Genomic DNA, 20,658 nt, shown 5'->3' with positions numbered 1-20,658 from the left:
TCTAATTCGTCGTCCGGCTTTGGATTTGGATTTGGATTTGCCAAACTGCGGTGACTGGCTTTGGATTTGGATTTGGATTTGGATTTTTTTACAAAAATTGACAAAAAAAGCTAAAATCACATAAATTGGTCTTTTTTTTCTTCCTAGAGTATTATTAACCTCAATAACATTAATTTCCAGTCAATTTAGACCATATCACAGCTTATAATATTGTTTTCAACATTATTGGCCAAAGGTTGCAGTGAGCTGACTGGTTACTAAGCGACAAAGCAGCGGCACAACGACACAGACACCACAGTATAAAGCACATCTATGACACATTGCCACACAGCAGTGGCAGAAATGAAAAGTAGTGCACCCACCCAGTGGGGTACGGCCAGCAGAGTCACAGTACTTGTTTACAAAGTGGGCTACGGCCCTAGGAGTCACAGTGCACAATCTTATTAGCATTACACCGCACATAGGGCCTGATTCACATTACACCATAAAGTAGTGTCTCTTATTTATGTTACGACACACAGTAGTGCCCCTTTTACACAATGCCCACAGTAGTGACCCTTTTACACAATGCCCACAGTAGCGGTGTCCCTTACACAATGTCCCCCAGCAGTGGTGCCCCCTATGCAGTCCCCTTAGTAGTACGGTCCACTATGCAGTGCCCCCAGTTGAATGCTCCCCAGTAGTATGCCCCCCATTAGCAGGCCCCCCCAGTAGTATGTCCCCCATTAGCAGGCCCCCCCAGTAGTATGCCCCCCATTAGCATGCCACCCAGTAGTATGCCCCCCCAGTAGTATGGCTCCCCCAGTAGTATGGCTCCCCCAGTAGCAGGCCCCCCCAGTAGTAGGCTGCTCCAGTAGTAGCCCCCCCTGTAGTATGGGCCCCCCCTGTAGTATGGCCCCCCCTGTAGTAGGCCCCCCCAGTAGTATGGCCCCCCCCAGTAGCAGGCCCCTCAGTAGTATGGCCCCCCCAGTAGCAGACCCCCCCCAGTAGTATAGCCCCCCCCAGTAGCAGGCCCCTCTGTAGTATGGCCCCCCAGTAGTATAGCCCTGCCCAGTAGCAGACCCCCCCCAGTAGTGCAGACCCCCCCAGTAGTATAGCCCCCCCCCCAGTAGCAGGCCCCTCTGTAGTATGGCCCCCCAATAGTGCAGATCCCCCCCAGTAGTATGGCCCCCCCAGTAGCAGACCCCCCCCAGTAGTATAGCCCCCCCAGTAGCAGGCCCCTCTGTAGTATGGCCCCCCCAGTAGTATTGCCTCCCCCAGTAGCAGACCCCCCCCAGTAGTGCAGACCCCCCCCCAGTAGTATAGCCCCCCCAGTAGCAGGCCCCTCTGTAGTATGGCCCCCCCCAGTAGTATAGCCCCCCCCCAGTAGCAGACCCCCCCAGTAGTGCAGACCCCCCCCCCCCAGTAGCGCCCCCGGACCTTTGACAAGTAAAAAAATAAAAAAAATAAAACTTACCTGTATCCCCGCTCCCGCGCCGTCCGCTCTGTCACACGCTGAGGAGGGAGCCGGAAGACGGAGCTCATGTGTGAGCTCCAGCCGGCTCCCTCCGTGCAGCAGCCAATGAGAGTCTGTGTGACTCTCATTGGCTGCTGTAACAAACACACAGCTGCCGCTGGCGGCTGTGTGTCTGTGTCTGTGTAGGGCAGAGCGCTATCACTGCGCTCTGCCCTACACGCGAGGAGACCTGATGTCGGATTCTCTAGTGAGAATCCGACATCAGGCGGCCGCCGTTCGGCCCCGAACGGGGATCCGAGTCAGGCGGTGAACACCCGAACAGGGTTCGGGTGGACTCGGATCCCCAATGTTCGGAGCGGTTCGGATTCCACAGAATCCGAACCGCTCATCTCTAATACTAAGTAGACCAATGTGTACATATATTTCCAGATGGTATGCAATCGGGAAGCTGGCACACGTAAGCCCGACAGCCAGCTTCCCGACTGCTTTATCCCGGTGAGGGTTAAATGACAGGCATCTAATTCTAGATGCCTGTCACTTTACCGATGCCAGGAGACCGGCGCCCTGCATCCTGATCGAAGTGATGCCGGACGCCGCTGTGGACAGCCGCGGGGGGGAGGTTTAGGTTTAGGGCTCCCAGGGGGGGACTTTGGGTCTGGCACCCCCCCGGGAGGTTATGGTTAGGCTAGGGGGAGGGAGGGTTAGGGTTAGGCACCCTCCGGAGGGACTTAGGGTTAGGCACCCCCCAGGGGGACTTAGGTTTAGGAGCCAGGGAAGGGGGGGTTAGGTTTAGGCACTTAGAGGGGGGATTAGGGTTAGTCCCTGTGGGGAAGGTTAGGGTTAGGCACCCCTAAGGAGGGTTAGGGGAGTTAGGTTAGGTTAGAACATACTTACCTGCGGACGATCAGGATTTTCAGCTGTGTCAGCCTGCCGCTGCCAGGACTTGTGTCCGGCGGTAATTCGTATGTACTCCTTCCAAAGCAGTGCAAGGTTCTTTTACTGCTCCCCAAGACTCCTGGACTTGCTCAAATGATCTGGAATGGAGCCTGCATCTAAAATAAAAACATTCAGCTCAGGCAGGATGGCCCTACATATAATAGCATACTGTGATCGCTGCCCCTGTTCATCTCAGAATTATTACATACACTATACTGTACTTTGTATGACATATATTATGACTGGTTAAGTGCTACAGTAATTTTCTTCTTCGGGTTCCATAGGGTCCACAGGATCTACCTTGGGGTATGTAGTTAGATCACATCCAATGCACCAAACATCAAAGCTTTGGAGCTCCCAGCATGCACTGGTCATCCTCCCTATATGCCCTGCCCCCAGACATAGGTATTCAGTTTTTTTGTTTGGTGCGTGGCAAGATGCACCTGTTATAACAGTGGGATTGCTAGGCAGTCCAAGGCTTTTTTCTTTTATGTTTTTTGAACTTCAGAGATTAGTGGTACCAGGCACCATGAAAGACGCTTGCACTGCGACTCCTTCTACCTCTGCCAATGCCTAAACACCAGCACTGCTTTATACCCTAAGGTTCTCTGCAGGCCTCAGCGTGGATTAGCTAGCAGCTTTCACTGAGGCCTGTGACTGTGGTCGGGTCACGGAGATGGCAGGTAAGTGATTCCTCTTGGAGAATCATGTGTGATGCAGTCCCCTGCCTCTGGTGTTGAGATGCATCGAAGGCATCAGCATGTGAAGGCCCCGTATAATGTATCCTCACTGAGGTGGCAGGGCCATATTGTCTGTTGCTGGGGACGGGTGATAAGATGCACTAGAACGCACTAGTCAATGTCTTGCTGCTGTGAGGTCAGCATAACTGGTCATCAAAATCGCAGCATAGGGGAGATAGTCGCTCCTCCGGCCGCTCCTACCCCTAGACACAAAAATCTGGTTATGGATTCCCGTATCTGGCTTGCTATAATTGTGTGAGGCATGCACAGTTTAGCATTGGTCCATGCACTGAAGTGGTTGGTTTCAGAGGTTTGGTCTGTCTCTCTATATACTTCCCCCTTGGGTTTGGCATATAGTGCACTCTATATCCTACCATTACCCCTTCAGCGTTGGTCAGTTGATCCAGAGTCCATATTGCTTTAGCAAATATGAATTTTTATGCATTGCATGTTACTGTATTCTAGCTGCTGTGTGTACACTGCCTATTTTTTCAAAACTGTTGAGTACAAATATCTCTCTGTTTTTCCTCATCCCTCTGAAGGTGTGTGGGGTGTCTCATTCATACAAAGTCACATTGCATATATATTGTATACCTTATGCCATTTATACATTGTCATGTCTGAAGGTAAAAGTGAGGATGGGAGCCCTCCAGTGCTTATTTCCTGTAAGTCCTGTTTGGCAGGCTTATTGGACCAGGATGTTAACTAGTATGAATTGTGTAATAACTGTTGCAAACAGCTATCCAATATATCTGAAACACCTGCACGAGCACCAGAGTCATCTTGGATGGCCATTATGCCTGAGGTTTTTTCCTATTTAATAGGCAAGGCCACAGAGGTATGGGCTCCAGCTGCTGTAGCGCCTCATGCTATGGGGTACGCACAGCATGTGCATCATCCTATGCGTATGCCCCCCATGAATTCCTGTTGGGGTCATTTGCCTGCTCACTCTAGTCAGAGTATACTGCCATCTTAAGCCTCTCCCCAGATGGACAGACTGGTGGTAGTAAAAAAGCAGGGGCATTAAAGAGGTTCTCGTCATGTGTTGCCTCACGTGTCTGACTCAACCTCCTCATCAGACTTTGATACTCAGAGTTCTGGGTCTGTCTCAGTAGAAGAGGAACATCAGTCCCTGGTTGATCTTCCCTCTCTAGTAAGAGCGGTCAGTTCTGTCCTCAGTATGGAGGAAGAGGAGGTGTCTTTGGAATCTAAGGAGACAATCTTTAGGCATCAGGTGGTGACTAAGGATTATTTCCCTCAGTCTGGGCAGCTGTCAAAATCTCATGTCCAAAGCATGGGATATTCCTAGTTGGCATTTTTATGCCACAAGGACTATAAACTTGTGGTAATCATTTGCACCTGGAGTGTGTAAAAAATGGGAAATTCCCCAATGATAGATGCTCATGTGACAAGATTAATCATGAGCGCTATGTTGCCCATTCCTGCAGCATCCTCTTTAAAAGAGGTTACAGTTAGAAAACCAGATAATCACTTGAAATCAATGTTTTCACTATCTGGAGCTGTTACTAGGTCAGCTATGGCTGTAGCTTGGGTGGACAAGAGTATGGAGGAGTGGACAAAATCTCTGGAGAATACTCTAGTTGATCCAACTAGAGAGCAGCAGTTCCTTCTTGGTCATATGCTGGAAGCAGCTGTGTATATGGGGAAATCAGGAATTGATGCAGGCATCCCGGTTTCTAGGGTCTCGGCTAACTCAATTGCAGCCTGAAGAACCCTTTGGCTAAAGACCTGGAAGGCGGATGCAGGGTCTAAGAAGGCTCTGGAATCTTTGCCTTTTGCAGGGAAGGTACTGTTTGGGCAACGATTGGATGACATAATGACTACTTTGGCAACACTGAAGTCTGCTGAATTGCCATCTATGACAACCTCTAGGAGGCAGTCATTATTTCGGACCACAAGGTAGGACAAAGAAACAGTCCTCAGCCAGACAGAGTCAGTCCCACAGGAAACCGCAGCCCATGAAACTTTGGACTACTAAACATCCAGCTGCAAGCCAGATGGCAAGCCAACAATATGATGGAATGGGAATTCCCCTGGAGGATGTCAGGGTTGGAGGCCAACTTTTACAGTTCTTCCAGGCCTGGCAGCAGACAACTACAGATGCCTGGGTGAGAGAGCTGGTCTCTCAGGGGTATGCCGTCACATTCCTAAGACATCCCCCTCAGAGGTTTGTCGCTACAAACCTTCTGTCATGACCAGAGTTTCTTGGCATGCCGACCGGCAGGTAATACCTGTGAGGACACTATGGCGAGGGGCGTCTGGCGGTGGCACTGGTGTCTGGTGGGGTGCATTGGCTGTGCGAAGTCCTACGCAGGCATGCTGTCACTCTGGTCTGGTTAGGCCTGGTGGTGCTTCCATTCTGCTCTAGTATGGGCGCTGCCATCTTGGCTCCAGACATGTGACCTAGTCACCCTATGCTGGTGTGTCACATGCTCTCTCTGGCCTGTCACAGTGCAGCACTGGGTATTTAAGGGAGTGCAGAGCTTCCTTTCATTGCCAGTGCAACGTGTTTCTCAGCGAGAGCTGAGACAGAGTTCCTGTTCTCATTCACCTGTCTGTTGGTATCATTACCTAGCCTGCTTCACCCAGCCTGTTCCAGCTCCACTGGATTCTCCTGCCTCCTCCATTGCCTCTCCCTTGCCTGATTACCTGTGTCAGCTGTTACCCTGCACCTTGCCTCCACTTGCATTTCCTCTGGACATTATTTCTTCAGCCTGCAATTCATTTCAGCCTCACAAAACCTGGAATACTGGACTGCCTTCTGTAATCACTACCTGGACTTTTTCCCGTTGCCTCACTACAGTTCCCAAGTGCACTTTAGTGCTATACCTGGACTTTTTGTTTTGCCACATTCATGTCTGTTAAGCCACTCATTAAAAACTCCACGTTTATTTTAAAATCTGCTTCAGTGTCTGATCTTATTACCACCTTGGGCCCACAACAAAACAAGAACCTCACACCTTCCTGCAGACCCAATCAGAGCTTCTGACTACCTGGATTCTATTGGATCACTCCTGAAGTCAGGAGTCATAGTCCCCGTTACTGTGAAGCAACAGGAAAGAGGTTATTACTCAAATTTATTTTTGATTGAAAAACCCAATGGGTCTCACCACCCTATCCTGAATCTGAAGTCTCTCAACAGATTCATCATTGTGCCCAAGTTCCGTATGGAAACTCTACGGTCAATTAAGTTGGCAATGGAGCCTGGAGACTCAATGGTCTCAGTGGACAAACAAGATTCATATCTGCATGTCCTGATTGCAAGATCCCACCAGGCCTTTCTCAGGTTTTCAGTGGATCAGCAACATTACCAGTTCCAGGTGCTACCCTTTGGTCTGGCCACAGCCCCTTGGGTATTTACCAAGATAGTGGCAGTCATGACTGCTTGTCTCAGAAAACAAGGTGTCAGGATCCTGCCATATCTAGATGATCTCCTGATATTGGAACAATCTCAGGAGATGTTACAAAGTCATCTATGGATGACATTGGCTACAGGAGCATGGCTGGGTAATCAATTGGAAGAAGTATTTTCTTTCTCCAACTCAGCAGATGGTGCACTTGGGGGTGCTGCTGGTTTCTGTGGCACAGAGGATTCTTCTTCCAGAGGACAAGATTGTAGCACTACAGGCTTGTGTGCACAATATACTTTGCATGAAAACAGTGTCAGTTCACTTGGTTTGCAGATACTGGGCTCCATGGTAGCCACATTCAACATGGTGGCTTATGCTCAGTCCCACTCCAGGTCTCTAGAACTGTGGTTCCTGGCCCATTGAGATGGTCAGTATCATCAGATAAAGATAAAGCATCAGATGATTTGCATCTCACCAGAGGTTCGGCTCTCCCTTGCTTGGTAGCTGGAGACAACTCATTTGGACAAAGGGTCGTGGATCCCAGAATGGGTACTCCTCACCACGGATGCAAGTTTGTAAGGATGAGGAGTAGTGACATGTCATCACACCTTTCAGGGAAGGTGGACGGACCAGGAAAGTCACCTACCAATAAATATATCGGAGCTTTGAGAAGAACTCAATCTGGAACAGGACCTTCTTAAGGGCAGGCCTGTCCAGGTTCTGTCTGACAATGCAACAGCAGTGGCCTACATAAATCATCAAGGAGGCACACAAAGTCCGGCAGCCATGACAGAAGTGGCAAAGATTCTGCTGTGGTTAGAGGGCCATCTTCCAGCGATCTCAGCAATATATATCCCAGATGTTCTCAACTGGGAAGTGGACTTCCTAAGTCACCAGGACATACATGCTGGTGAATGGGCTCTTCATCCGAAGGTGTTTCAACTTCTGGAGGACAGGTGGTGGTTACCGGATGTAGATTTCATGGCATCACGTCACAACCACAAGGTCCCCAGGTATGGGTCCAGAACAAGGGACCCCTCAGCCACCTTTGTGGATGCTCTGGCGGTGAGATGGAACTTCAGGTTAACATACCTGTTTCCTCCAATCTTTCACCTCTCAAGAGTCATTAGAAAGTTCAAGCAGGAGGGAGTCAGGATGATACTAATAACCCTTGCCTGGCCCAGGAGGCATTGGTTCTCCGATCTGACACATCTATCTGTAGAAAGTCCACTTCCACGGCCTCTAAGACAGGAATTACTAATGCAGGGTCCCTGTCTTTACCAGGATTTCCCTCAGCTGGCTTTGACGGCATGGCTCTTGAGTTGTCCATCTTTAAGGCTAGGGGTTTCTCAGGTTCAGATGATGCTAAGAGCAAGAAAGCCTGCTTATGCTCGCATCTATCACAGAATTTGGAAGTCATTTTTTCTTTGGTGTTCCCACAAAAAATATGACCCTAAAGTTTTCAGGGTATCAAGAATACTGAGTTTTCTTCAGGCTGCATTAGACTTAGGTCTTCACCTGGCTACCTTGAGAGTTCAGGTTTCGACTTTGACAGTTTGAATCCAGTGCAAGATTGCTCCTCTATCAGATGTTAGAACATTCTAACAGCGAGTTATGTGGCTGCAACCTCCATTTCTCCCACCGGTGGCACCGTGGGATTTGTCTTTGGTTCTCAGGGCACTGCAGTCGCATCCCTTTGTACCCTTGGATACTGTGGACTTGAGATGGCTGACTGCGAAGAAATTTTATCTTCTCGACATATCTTTAGTTCTCAGAGTATCTGACTTGGCAGCATTGTCATGTTGTTCTCCATATTTGATCTTTCATCCAAATAGAGCGGTCCTACATACCAAGATGGGCTACCTCCCAAAGGTGATTTCCCATTTCCATATAAATGAGGAAATTGTAGTCCCGGCCTTCAAATCTTCAGACCTGTCTACAGGAAAGCTTCCTTGGATGTGGTTCAAGCACTTCGTATTTACATAGATTGGACCAATTTCATCAGGAAATCAGATTCTCTCTTTGTGCTATATGGATTTCACAAAAGCGGTTGGCCAGTTTACAAACAGATGTTGGCTTGCTGGCTTCGTATGACTATTTCTCACGTCTATACACAGGCTGGACTCCCTGTTCCTAACAAGGTGACAGCACATTCCACTCAGTCTGTTGGACCAGCATGGGTGATAAGATGGCTGAACAGGTTTGCAAGGCAGCCACTTGGTCTTCCGTTAATACGTTTATCAAATTCAATGCTTTTGATATGTTTGCCTCCCAGGATGCTTCCTTTGAGCAGCAGATTCTTCTCTCTGCGCAGCAGCATCCCCACCCTTAAGGGAACTGCTTTAGGATGTCCCCAAGGTAGATCCTGTGGACCCTATGGAACCTGAAGAAGAAGTACAGAATTATGGTATAACATACATTGGATAATTATTTTTCTTCGAGGCCCATAGGGTCCACAGGGCACCCACCCTGATGCACCTGGCCTCAGTTGGGATCTGTTCTTCACACTTTTTTCACAGATTCCCTCTTCATATGTTGAGTGTTTCTTGAGCAATTTTTCTTCCTTCTCCACTCTCCATATCTTGCCATTTGGCTTGGTTACAAACTGAATGCCTATGGCTGGAGGGTGGGGTATAAAGGGAGGAGGACTAGTGAAGGCTGGGAGCTCCAAAGCTTTGCTGTTTGTTGCATTGGATGCAATCAAACTACATACCCCAAGATATATCCTGTGTACCCTATGGACCTCGAAGAAAAATAATTATCCAAGGTATGTTATACCATAATTCTGTATATGTCCTCTTCATATACTGGCCACAATTGTTCTAAAATCAAGCATTTGGAAACCCCTCTCTGGAAATACTGCATTTGCCACTGAAACTGGTCACAGGATAAGAGAAACAGGAGGGTTTATCAAACAGTGTTTTTAACTATTAATGGGGTGTAGGGTTAATGTTCCTATGATTTATGACCACTGCTGGGTCTATTGCCATTGGGGGGTGGGAATTTATTTTATAATGAGGGCATATGAGATGAGGGGGTTCAAAACAACGCATAGATATATATTTTTAAAAAAAATAATATATTATTGAAAATAAAAAATGTATCAAACTGTATCAAACGAGCGTTAACACTTTCCACTAACTTTAAATGTGTATCTACAATAAACAGATCTATATAACATATATGTCCAATGGTTTACTTATAAGATTTGAGATTCTTTAGAACACACAATGTTTATGCGTAAAATACAAATATATATTATTATTGCAGTCAAAATTCTGACTACACTAAATCCAGGATTCAAATAGAAGCAATTCATTTTTTCATTCAGGTAACCTTTCACAAATATCAATAAAAACATGATACAATCTCTTATACATAACAGAATATTTTTATAAGCACAGCTAGTAAAATATAAAATGCAGTTTATCATCAAAATAGATCTGTATAGAAACTACTTTATTTTGAAATATGAATTTAACCCATTTGGACTTAACTCATATATACTGTACACCCCATTTCAGCTTTTGCCAAAGCTTATTTAATATTACTATTTACAATTTACTTTTACTTGTTCAATACTTTGAAGATTTGTAAATCCTCTACTGAACACGCATAGTGTTTTTATTTAAATTATTTGACATACAAAGATTTTCTACTCCATTTTTAATGTTACACAGGTGCTCTCTCATTATGATGTTTTTTACTGTTGCATATAACAAAATAATTTAACTTCTTTGTGTTATTTGATGTGAAACTTTGCATTTTACTGCCCTCTATGCTTTTGTAATTTCCACAGCCTACACCCATTTCACATCTAATAATCCTTTAAACTTAATACCAGCAGGAATTTATTAAGAAGTATGGAAATCACTTTTGACCAATGGTACTTTCAATTTGGTGCTTTTTAATATATTATCTTTTTAATATTATCATTTTTCTGGTAACATATTTTAGAATGGGAACTTGGATCTGAAGATTCAATATTTACTGGGTATTCAGGATTCTTTCTATTTATAATCTCTGATACTGTATATTGTGTAATAAACATACATTTGAAGATTTCTGTCATTCCTTTATCTTCTTTTAAAGAGGTTAACAAGTCCTTTCTGTTTAAAATTTCACATTAGAGTTTTATCTATAGATTTAGAATTATACTCTTTATTGTCTCTTCTGCTTGTTCTGCATATATTTTTGGATCAGTACAATTCCTTTTTATATGTGAAAATTGGCTGGCTGGGATTCTTTTTAACCAAATATCATGATGACTACTTCCAATTTGTATGTTTGAATTGCTATCTGTGGGTTTGCAATAATATTTTGTGCAAATCATTCTTTCATACACATGTATTGTTAAATCTAAAACAATGTACCTGTTTGTCACTTATTGAATACTAGCTGAACTACCTGGCATTGCCTGGGTTTAAATATTCAAGTTATTATATTTTTATTTGTGATGTCATCCAAATCCATCCAGTGTAAGGCCCAGAACAGGCTCCCTGGGTCAAAGTTGTGCCCGATGCACTCCTACCTGAGGTCTAACCAGGACCACAACCACTCCATTAGGCATCCCTGGCCAATTGCCACCACTCTGTGAAGTTTTCATCCAAATCCATCCAGTTGAAGGCTCAGAACAGGCTACCTACAGTAGGTCAAAGTTCTGTCAAGTGTACACCAGCATGAGGTCCAACTGGGAACTTAACCCCCTAGTATGTCTTCTGGGTTCCAATGTTATCACTCTGAAGTTTTCATCCAAATTATGTGATGTAGTCCAACTCTATCCAGTGGAAGGACCAGAACAGGCTGCTATTGGCTCTTTGCTCTTTGCTCTTGACTTAGGGCCTGATTCATTATAGATCACAACTGCAACAGCGTACGCAGATTGGTCGATGGTGCATGCTGTGCATGCATTGTAGTACACGTGTGCAAGTTAGCATTGCGATCACTCTACGTACAACTATGCAGATGCAAAGCCATCACAGAAGGAGGGATGGGACATCAGCATTTGTGGGTGGTGATGGGGGAGTGGTCAGATAAATTCAGCATGACAGTCCATTTTAATGCTGTTGCATGGGCATGCATAAATTAGCCACTGCAATGGCATACACAGCTTGACTACTAACTCCATGCGATGAGGTTAGCAATTTCTGAGTAAGTTCAGACCTGTTATAATTATGTGTCACAGGCCGATGTTACTCAATGTTCCCAATGTATACACAGGAATGCAAGATATTACGGATGTGTGAAAGCAGTAGTGGGCATCTCTGCTGGCTTTGAGCATCTCTATACAAGTTGAGTCTCCCATATCCAAAATGCTTGGGACCAGGGGTATTTTGGATAATGGAATATTCCATATTTTGGAATATTTGCATATCATAATAAAATATCTTGGGAATGGAACCCTAATATACACACAGAATGCATTTATGTGTTATATACACCTTATACACACAGCCTGCAGGTAATAATATACAATATTTTCAATAATTTTGTGACTCAAGCAAAGTTTGTGTACAGAAATGAAATTCATTTATGTTTCATATACACCTTATACACACAGCCTGAAGGTAAATTTATACAATCTGTTTAATAATTTGTGCCTTAGACAAAGTTTTTGTAAATTGAACCATCAAAAATCAAAGTTTTCATTATCTCAGTCATGCCAAAATTATTCCGTATTTTGGAATATTCCGTATTTCGGAATATTTGGATATGGGAGACTCAACCTGTAATAGCTTTGCGATTGTAGTCATTACTATATTTTTGCAGCAGATCACAATAGCGATCCGTAATGAATCAGGCCCTTAGTTCTAAAAAAACATCTATCTTCCTTTAAGTTATTCTCATCTCTCTAAATATCAATCTTATTTATGTTAGATCTATGTATTCCTCTTGGAAAAATCTCTTATCTTTTCTATCTGAATTATATTGTGGCCTCTTGTACCGATTCTCACTCTCTGACGTCCATGATCTTTATCAGAAACTGTCCTATTAGTTTTCTAATATGTTTATTAGATGCTATTGTTGGGGATTTCCATGTCCTTTCTTGTTCTATTTACTTCACCATTTATATTACATTTTACAGTTTTTTCTCTTAAAACATGACCTTGCATAAGGTTTTTTTCTTTCTACCTCTCAAATCCCTGGTAATAATTCCCTAATATTAGATCCTGTTTATCTAGCTTACATTTCTTCAATTTTTTTTATTAAATAATTATCTTTTTATTTGTCTTCTATTGTTTTCTTCATTTCCTTAGAGTTAATGAAATCTCCAAATGGATAAACCAAGGTACTCAATAAATATGTTCATTTTCTAAAATCTTTCTAAATAATAATTTGCATAATGCAAAAGATAATGCAATGCAAAATAACATGATTTCAAATATGACACCATTCTTTTTTTTTAAGTTTCTAAAAACTATTAAAAGAGGGTATTTTACTGATTTTTAATCCTCGTGGTATCAAATGGTCTGCTACATTTTAGTACCTATTTCCAACCAAATATGTCTGTCTTTGATTAGGAATTTTTGTAATTTACACATAATCCTCTTTAGATCTTCAGCTATCATCTATATATTCAATTGTTGAACTTTACTCTATAGAGATGTTTAGAATTATGAATAAAATGCAATCAGTCCCAGAAAACACAATATTTTATTTACATCCATAAAGTAGCTTATCATATCATGTTGTATCTGAAAAATTTCAGTATGTTCTTAATAGCTTTTTAATTTAAATGTCAAATTAATCCAGGATTTTATTTCTTGTTGTATTCCTCATATATTTGTGCACCACTGCTCAGACCCAACTACTAGTTTCTAAGACATGCCATCACTATGTGAGCACTGCACACCACTTTCTGCAGTGCCACAGTGAAGACATTTACTGCTGTGTACTGATTAGTGACATGCAGTCCAAGCTTCCAGCGGCACAGCATTGCCGACATTGCCACAAGTGTGTGGCATAAAATGCACAGTCAGTTTGTAATCGAAAGACACCTCTTTCTGGGCTGAGACTTCTAGTTCAGTGATGGTTTTACACAGTGCCCTTCAAGCCCAACTGTTCATTTCTAAGGCATGTTATCACTGTGTGAATGCTTTTCATCACTTTTCTACAATGCTGCAGTGACCGGCACTTACTGATGTATAATGATTAGTGTCTAGCACCTAGCGGAACATCAGTGCCTGCATTGCCACAAGTGTGTGGCATAAAATGCAAAGTCAGCCCATAAAGAGGTGTCTTGCAATTACAAACTGACTGTGCATAACAACTACACACTTGTGGCAATGCTGGTACTGCTGTTCCACTAGGTGTTATATATCAGTAAGTGGCGGTCACTGCAGCATTGTAGAAAAGTTATGTGAGGCATTTACACAATGATAACATGCCTTAGAAAGGAACAGTTGGGTTTGAAGGGCACTGTATAAAACCATCACTGAACTAGAAGTCTCAGCCCAGAAAGAGGTGCCTTTCGATTACAAACTGAGACTTCTAGTTCAGTGATGGTTTTATACAGTGCCCTTCAAACCCAACTGTTCATTTCTAAGACATGGTATCACTGTGTGAATGCCGCATATCACTGCAGAATAATGTAGCACATTGCACAGACTGGCACAGACTTTACTAAAATGTGGTGTTATCTTGCTGATGTGTGTATCTAGCATAATATACTGTAATAATAATTGCAGAACACAATTATTAATTGTTTTTCAAAAGTGTACTCAGGACTTGCACACCGAATGTTTTAATCCTTTATTACGCACTCAATTACAACATGACAACTTTAACGTACCAAATGACAGGTTCAGGCAGCCAATAAGTGGGCGGTACTACAGACACTGCTTTGTCTTTTTTTTTTACGCATGCACAGTGCAGTTTAGGACAAGTGACATCTGGTGGACAGAAAGTTGTATTACACTCCCCTGCTTTTCCATCGTTCAGTATGTTACAATGCGACTCAATATGCCACAGCATAGCATGATTAGCACGGTGAGCTACATGGCGTATGGAGCAAAGATGTAGCAGGACACACCTATATGTGTGTTTATTATCTCACTAGATTATGATAAGGTATCTTAGAATGTTCATTATGAGTCACTTGTCTGAGGAAGCACACAGAGATCTGCGATGCATGTTAAAAAGCATGATTTTGTACATTTATCATAATAATATTAAAAATACAAAACCAACATAGTTCATTTAAGTAATATATTGTTCAATTTAAAATATATGCACACAAACATGTGTACCATAAGGGAATGATTCAGTTATCCTTATGTAAAAATATGTCAAAACATGTACAGTATAATGAAACCTAAACATCTCTATATCTGTCCAATTTACAGAAAGAAAACTGGTTATGAAAATTATCAGCTCTCATGCAGCGTTTTTAAATAAGACAATAGATTTAAGATGTCATTTTACTCTGCTATAGCACTGAATGGGAATGCACACCCGCTGGTTATTGTTTCATAGAGCTGATGTGTTTTTTATATGGCTTCCCAGCAACAGTAGGTGATGGAGGTTAACCCAGCCAGAAAATTAAATTATGCTTAAGATGAACATAATATCATAATGAATCATAGAGTGATCAAGGTTTTTTTTAAAATAAAAAAACAAGAAAATTAGTCCTACATACAGTGAGCTCTATTCTCTCCCTCTATCTACAGTTATACCAAGGAGGTACCACAGCTCTGCACTGGTCCAGTCATAGGAGGGCTCTGACACCAACTCTCAGGAGGAAGGTGAGGTAGCAGACAAATCAGACAATGAAGAATCTTTGAATTGATGAGAAATGATTAATTACTGAGGGCTGTCTATCATACACTCAAGATTCAGAATGCAGTGAAGCCTACAGATGTAGCCACACTCATCCATCCCGCGATATGAGCGCATCGCAGCATGGATGGCGTGACTAGTGTGTCTGCACATGCCCACCATAGATTGTAATGGGCGAACGCCGGCCACGCTTAGTCGAGTCGCGCGATGCATGTGCCCTTGTGCACGCATTACAGCAATGATGGAGCCGGCTACATATGTATCTCCTGAAATTTCTGTTTAACAAATACAATAAGCAGGGAAGCGGCCAAACCTGACAAAAGGTTAAATTATCACAGATTAGTATCATTTAATCCCTTTCCAGGAAAGTATGAAAAACTGAGAATCAATGACAAAAAAGTAAATGCACCTATATAGCAAGACCACAACATTTTTATTTTAATGTCGCCTTTCTAAAGAATATAATAGAAGATATTAAGACATTTGAAAATTTGAGTTTGGGTAATAAAGTAGTTGAAAAAAGGTCAATATGGTTTTATGAAGGCCTACACTCCATAAAGCAGGTTACAGGTGATGTCCTTAGTTGAATAGACATACTATATTTGTGAGGCATAGGAGTTCCTCTCTGATGAAGTCTTGGAGCCTAAGGGAATTTGGCCCACAAAACTGTTGGTCTTCTCCAAGGAAAAACTTCTAATGCAGATATCTATAGGGTTCTTCCCATACCTGTGCAGCAGTGTTTGGGTTAATAAGAAGAGTAATATTGAGGGAAAAAAAGGACTTGCTGGTGAATTACAGGTCCCAGCAAGCCATGTCATGCCTGAAGTGTATAGGTGTGCCTCTGCTTGTATAGGTACAAGCATCGGCCCACTGGTACCTGCAGGCTACCTGTAATTTTTTGGTTTGGCTAAAGACACCCTGAAACAATCCTTCTTTCATCACTTATTTGCTCATCTCATTCCAGATGCTATGTGCTAGGGCATAGATAGCTTATTCTGATTGGTTATCATGTGTGTGATAAATCAATTGGAATAAGCTATCTATGCCCTAGCACATAGCATGTATTGGGCATAATCTAGCTGTGGTAACATAACCATGACAACCAATGTTTAATTAAGTATTGTGTATTTCCATTACGGGGATTGTATTATCATTAATGTGTATCACATCAAGTGGGTCACTTGTGTTTGCAGCGCAATAACCTAGATATGTGTTACTGCATGCCATAGTAATTTTATCAGGCCATTGCACACATGAACCAAATTACAAGGAAAAGGCAGTAACAGAACAAAGCCATAACGAGCAGTGATAACACTATAGATTACTGCCTCCATATTGAATATATCGGGTAATCTGATGCTGCTGTCTTTTAATCAGTAAACATTAATATGTCTATATGAGCACTGTATTAAATTACAATAGGGACTGTACCAAATTACAACGGGGACTGAACAGATTCCATTATAATACTGCTGTCACACCATTAGTAAGATCCAACATAGCTGCAGCTGTGAAAACACGTGTGACTCTGATTGAGATAACCCATTAACCAAATTCCTCATGTGGAAGGGCATATTAACACACAGGAACCATTAATCCTGTAGTTATACATAAGCTCTAAATTTGGGACTATGTATCCCATAGAGAACTAAATTCTATAAGTAGATGCAACCTGTCAGTGAATAATTATTGAAAAGAAACAATGGGGGTCATTCAGACCCACACGCGAGTGGCAGTACGCTCGCAAGTGGGTCGATGGTCCCCACTGCGCATGCGCACGATGGAGGGAGCTCCATCGTGCGCATGCACGAGACCCGGCGAGCGAAGGACTTTCCATCGCTCTGGGTCTCGCACCAAAGGGGGCATGCTGTCGATGTTGATTGACAGCACGCCCCCTTTGGTGGGCGTGCCGGGGGCGTGCCTGCCAGATGGAGGCGTTCCTATGGGAATGCCTACCGTCTGAAGCCGGCCCCACTGACATCACTAGTGATGTCAGTGGGAGTGATTTTGGCTCTGATAGAGCCAAAATCACTCCTGGCCTTGCGGTTGAGAAACCCAACCACAGGGTTTCACTCGCAAGTCCGATGGTAGCGATGGTCAAGACCATCGCGACCATCTTGTTGGACGCTCGTATATGCTGTGGGTGGTGACCCACAGCTATACGAGCGTCCAGGAGGACGCTCCATTTTAATGGAGGTGGGCCCTGATTCAGAGCGAGCGCAGTAGTCATATTTTTTAATACAATGTAACAGATCCACTGTGAATAAATATAAATACACTCTGTTAAGCTAAGCAACAGTACTTAACTACAAGATAATTACTGGCTCTATTCCTTTTGAGATATATACAGCCAATAGTAGGCATTTAACCATTAAAAACAAAACACACATAGTTTCAATGAGAACTATTTAATTAATTTTGAATCTACATTTTCATTACTTTTTTCACTTTCTATTTATTTTATTATATTTCGCCGCATACAGTTATAGTTATACCTATATATTTTTAAAATACCAATATTCAAATTTATGTTTTAATTATTAATGCTATGCAAAAAATAATAAACCTAGAATAATTTTCTCTTCAATATAATCAATTAATAGCACACAGTCTAGAGTGCACCAGAGAATCTCATTTCTTTTTCTTCTTTGTACATTCACATTCTGGTGCATGTTAGTAAACAAGGGAAAGACTGAAACTACAAACTGCATATTATTGCCATTGCAACTAGGAAAAAAATTGTAGCTACAATAGCGTGCACATCTGAATCAGGCTCACTGTATATTGGCCCCCAAACTACCGCCGATGTCCATCAGTTTCTAAATGCTGGTCAACCCGCTGCTTCGTGAATTTACCCCTTACTGATTTTTCAGAAGGCATTTGAAAATAATTTTCTATTGTATGCATCACTTCTCACACTCAATTCTACTTTTTGACATAAGTAGTATGTGGGTCACAATGCAAACTGCTCTATTTGCATGAAAAATACTGCATATATATTCACCAAGATTTAAATCAATGCCGCTACTAGTAGAAATAAAAATGCCTTTATCAATATACTGTATCCTCATCACCCATAGTACAGTACACATTTCATTAAAACTCATTTAAAAACAGGTATTTTTATATTTTAAAGAAAACCATGATCTCTGTTATTCCAATATAAATTATTAATGGATAACATTTTTGTATACTGAAATCCTGAAGAACATTGACTCAGTACTTCAGACATAGCAAATGAATTATTAAAAGCTCATACTATTAATGCAAATCAGAATCATAAAAGGAATAATACAAGTAATGAACAGCATCAGGAATATTACATCTACCTATACATACAAATGCATTCTATATAGATATATTTTTTAATTTGAAATTCATCTTATTTAAATGTTTTTCAAGGTTAGAAAGCAGCATATTTGTATGTGATATTCATGCTAAATAAAAATTAGATAAAATAAGAAAATGTTTATTGTATAAAAATAATAAATTGCTGTTATTAAACGTATAGTATACATGACAAATGACATTTTGTAAATTAGTGCAGTCAAAATATTTACATTACAATGTGCTTTTAGGTTTAGTACTAAGAAGTACATCATATGTCCATGTAGGTTATCAGGGATGGTAGGGGCCAGAAAGACTTGGAAGGATGCAGTATTTTAATTCTGTTAATTAATGACTGGTCCAGTTTGACTGAATTTTTGGGGTACCAAGTCAAACCGAGTTATAGGCCGTAATCACCCAACATTTTTGGTTCTCAAAACAAGGTAAAACTTAATTTTCCCAGAAATGATGCATTTGTTTTGGATTACATATAAGTCCATCCCTCGTGATTTCAGGTGCCATTTTAGATAGGAGAGTGCATGAATGATGGTTGCTGGCTGTAGCTGTGCTGTACTAGTCACCATTGGAGAGAGTCTAGGTAGTAGGAGTGGGTGGAAAGGGTTAAAAAGAAGGCATATTTAATTTGTGTGTAATAGAGTCAGACACTAACAAGCAATCAATCTGCAATACAGGCTCCTCCTATGTACATGTTTGTTTGAAGTGAGCTGCACTTAAAATTGTTATCATCAACCATATATAATGTGTATGAGGGCTGAGATAGTACTTTGTTCTCAAGATTAGTTTACCAAAGATCCAGTTTGCTCAGTTTTGTATCTTAGGGGGACACAAAAAATTTACATGTCAAGAGGAGATAAAGGGACAGACGCTATAGCTGGCAATCCGCACAGTCTCCTGTTTGTATTTGATATTCTAAGCTGCACTTACTGTGTAGTGTGTACACATATGAAGGGTGTACAGTACTGTGAGTGCAAGCTTAGCTGACCAAAAAATAAAGTTCTGTATCTGAGTGAGATATACCCCAAATACTTTTGTTCTGTTTTTAAACAAAATCTCAAGTCATTTTATTTAAGTTTTATTATATATATGTCAAGGGATAATTGTGTGTATTTGAGGTGCAGTATATATCACTGTACTGTCACTGTCTTAGTCAGCTGCACCGCAAAATAATAAAAGCTGAAAGAAGACCTTTTTAACTGGTTTAAAAAGTATTTTAATAAAACTGCATGGTAAAGGTACCAGTCCCTCATTTCCCTGCCTCATCATATGTTCACTTGGTATGGTGGCAGTTACAAGTTCAAGTACAGCAGCTTTATTCCTGTCCTGGTGTAAATCAAACATGAATCAGTCTATAGAAGAACAGGAACATCCCAGTACTAATGCTGGCAGTACTTCTACTTTTAAAAAAGGTCAAGGGGTAAGAAGATGGTATAAGAAAGGGTTGATGTTTTTATTATGAATTGTAAAACATTGCTAAGATTTGCATTGCCCTAACTATGAAGAGAAAAGTTACTGCCAAACAATTTAAAATTACCAACATGTCATACACCACAAAGAGTGGCAACAATATACTCAGCCCATGGCCTTTCTTTGTGAGTTATGGTCCTGCTACTGCTCTTTCATGCACTTAAATGCCTATTATGAAAGTCAGGGCCATACACAGTCAGGCATCTTCTGTAACCTCACATGCACCATCTTCTTACTCTAAGTCCACATGTGTAACTTTTAAGACAGACAAATCAGTGCACAAAAAGAACACTAGGCTGAAAAACAAATTGTGTGTTCACAAACTTCTGGTGTTGCCCATAGCAACCAATCAGATTCTACTTATTTATTTAGCACCTTCTAAAACATAATAATTAGAATCTGATTTGCTTTCGGCAACATCTCCAATTCTATAAACCCTCACTTTAGTAAATATACCCCTAAATGTATCCATGAGTGATGTGTGTGTGTGTCTGACATTTTTCATTCTGACACTGTAATTTCCAGAAAAGCCTCCTTGCACCATTTATGGATTCTCTGCAAATGT

Source organism: Taudactylus pleione, unplaced genomic scaffold (assembly GCF_031769625.1).
Source record: "Taudactylus pleione unplaced genomic scaffold, aTauple2 ptg000214l, whole genome shotgun sequence".
NCBI lineage: Eukaryota > Metazoa > Chordata > Amphibia > Anura > Myobatrachidae > Taudactylus > Taudactylus pleione.
This window is presented reverse-complemented; position numbering follows the sequence as displayed.